Below are 3,144 nucleotides of genomic sequence, written 5' to 3' on the forward strand. Positions count from 1 at the left end.
TTTTAAGTCTCATTTGCCAGTCTATTCTAGCCAATTCACATCTCATGCAATCGAAGTTACCTTTCCTTAAATTCAGGTCCCTGGTCTCTGAATTAAATGTTTCAATCTCCATCTTAATAAAGATTTCTACCATATTATGGTCACTCTTCTCCAAGGGGCCTCGCACAACAAGATTGCTAATTAGTCCTTTTTCATTACACATCACCGAGTCTAGGATAGCCAGCCCTCAAGTTGGTTACTCGACATATTGGTCTAGAAAACCATCGCTAATACACTCCAGGAAATCCTCCTCCACCGTATTTCTACCAGTTTGGTTACCCCAATCTATATGTAGATTAAAGTCGCCCATGATAACTGCTGTATCTTTATTGCACGCATCCATAATTTCTTGTTTGATACTGTCCCCAAACTCACTACTACTGTTTGGTGGTCTGTGCACAACTCCCACTCGTGTTTTCTGCCCTTTGGTATTCCGCAGCTCCATCCATACAGAGTCCACACCATCCAAGCTAATGTCCTTCCTTAATATTGCGTTAATTTCCTCTTTAACCAGCATCGTTCCCCGACCTCCTTTTCCTTTCTGTCTATCCTTCTTGAATGTTGAATACCTCAGGATGTTGAGTTCCCAGCCTTGGTCACCCTGGAGCCATGTCTCTGGAATCCCAATTATAACATATTCGTGAATTGCTGCCTCTGAGTGAATTCATCCACCTTATTACGAATAATCCTCGCATTGAGGCACAGAGACTTCAGGCTTGTCTTTTTAATACACTTTGTCCCTTTAGAATTTGGCTGTAATATGGCCCTTTTTGATTTTTGCCTTGTGTTTCTCTGCCCTCCACTTTTACTTTTCTTCTTTCTATCTTTTGCTTCTGCCCCCATTTTACTTCTTTCTATCTCCCTGCATAGGTTCCCATCCCCCTGCCATATTAGTTTAACCCCTCCCCAACAGCACTAGCAAACATTCCCCTCGACATTGGTTCCGGTCCTGACCAGGTGCAGACCGCCCGATTTGTACTGGTCCTATCTCCCCCAGAACCGGTTCCAATGTCCCAGGAATTTGAATCCCACCCTCCTGCACTACTCATCAAACCATATATTCATCTGAGCTACCCTGCATTTCCTATTCTGACTAGCTCTTGGCACTGGTAGCAATTCTGAGATTACTACCTTTTAATTTAATTCCTATCTCCCTAAACTCAGCTTGTAGGACCTCATCCCGTTTTTCCCTATATCATTGGTGCCTATATACACCACGACAGCTGGCTATTCACCCTCCCCCTCCAGAATGTGCTGCAGCCACTCCGAGACATTCTTGACCTTTGCACCAGGGAGGCAACATACCATTCTGGAGTCTCGATTGCAGCCGCAGAAACATCTATCTATTCCCCTTACAATAGAATCCCCTATCACTATAGCTCTCCCACTGTTTTTACTGCCCTCCTGTGCAGCAGAGCCACCCCTGGTGCCACGGACTTGGCTGCTGCTGCCTTCCCCTGATAAGTCATCTCCTCCAACAGTACCCAAGGTGGTGTATCTGTTTTGCAGGGGGATGACCGCAGGGGACTCCTGCACTGTCTTCCTTCCACTGCTCTTCCTGATGTTTACCCATTCCCTCTCTGCCTGAGTAACCTTTACCTACGGTGTGTTCAATTCACGACATCCTCAGCATTGCGGATGAATCCGTGCGCAGCTCCAGTGCCGCAATGTGGCCTGTCAGGAGCTGCAGATGGATACACTTGCTGCACATGTAGTCATCAGGGACACTGGAAGCGTCCCTGACTTCCCGCACAGCACAGGAGGAGCATGACATGTGTCCGAGCTCTCCTGCTATGATTTGGAGGCAGTTCAGAGAAGGTTCACTAGGTTGATTCCGGAGATGAGGGGGCTAACTTATGAGAATAGGTTGTGCCTCTACTCATTGGAATTCAGAAGATTGAGAGGTGATCTTATGGAAACATGTAAGATTATGAGGGGGCTTGACAAGGTGGATGCAGAGAGGATGTTTCTGCATACTAACCTTTTGTGTTTCATGTACAATGACCCCCAGGTCCCTCTGCACCGCAGCATTTTGTAATCTCTCCCTATTTAAATAATTATTTGCTTTTTTATTATTGCTACCACAGTGGATAACCTCATATTTCCCTCATTATACTCCATCTGACAAATTTCTGCCCACCCACTGAGCCTATCAATATCGCTTTGCAGATTGTTTGCGTCCTCCTCACAACTTGCTTTCCCTCCTATCTTTGTATCATCAGCAAACTTGGCGACATTACAAACACGCAGAGCACAGAACAAATTATTGACGTAGTGACTTTCCGTCAGTTAGAATTTCTTTCATTGTGCAAAAGAAGATTATCGAATCATTAATTATGTTATCCCATGAAAGCAAAATAAAAGTTTAACAAAAATAATTGCCACATTTGAAAGGAACATTTTTGTTTTGTGCCGTTTCGGTCAGAGAAATGTTTGTGAAAGGAATTTTTTCAGAAAAAGGGATTCAGCATTTCAGCTTGTCGCTGAACACTTCTCTCTGGGCACTGCATTAGGCAGCAGTTTCCGTAGTGTAGCGGTTATCACGTTCGTTTCACACGCGAAAGGTCCCCGGTTCAAGCCCGGGCAGAAACGTTATTTTTTAACAAAAACTGGTTTTAAATGTTCATTGCTCATGTGACAATGGCCTCCTTCTGTGCTGTAAACTTCTCTGATTCCATGAAGAACATTTAAAACCAGTCTCCTAAAATACAGAGTGTGTAAAATCAGAGAGAGAATAAAACTTCCTCAATGATTAAAGTTTCACAAATTATTAAAATGAAGTTGTTGAAGTTTCGACTGACCCTCAGTGATCATGTTAGCACTTCTTTCATTCTGCTCAACAATGCTATCGGTTAATACCAGCAGATCTAAGCCGCATTTCAAACCCGGAAACAACTCATTCATTATTCACCCTTCCCAGTTCCAGTGCACAGAGGGTTATTTATACTCCATCCCAGAAACTCAAGTCCAACTTCTGACATTCCTTATTTCTAATTACTAACTCATTTGTTTTGACACCACTCTGAAGTGCTTTGGGTCATCTATGTAGTTTAGTTAAATTAGTTCACTTTAATTAAAAACGGTGGGAGCAAAATTACTTCCCTA

The 3,144-nt window shown here is 43.4% G+C and overlaps 1 non-coding gene across 1 annotated transcript; it reads left to right on the plus strand.

Moving 5' to 3' along the window:
* Positions 1-2,558: 2,558 nt before the first annotated feature.
* Positions 2,559-2,631, plus strand: trnav-cac (transfer RNA valine (anticodon CAC)). The gene has a single exon. It is a non-coding gene; the product is annotated as a tRNA-Val (tRNA).
* The last annotated feature ends 513 nt before the right edge of the window (positions 2,632-3,144 follow it).

Source organism: Pristiophorus japonicus, unplaced genomic scaffold, assembly GCF_044704955.1.
Source record: "Pristiophorus japonicus isolate sPriJap1 unplaced genomic scaffold, sPriJap1.hap1 HAP1_SCAFFOLD_42, whole genome shotgun sequence".
Lineage (NCBI taxonomy): Eukaryota > Metazoa > Chordata > Chondrichthyes > Pristiophoridae > Pristiophorus > Pristiophorus japonicus.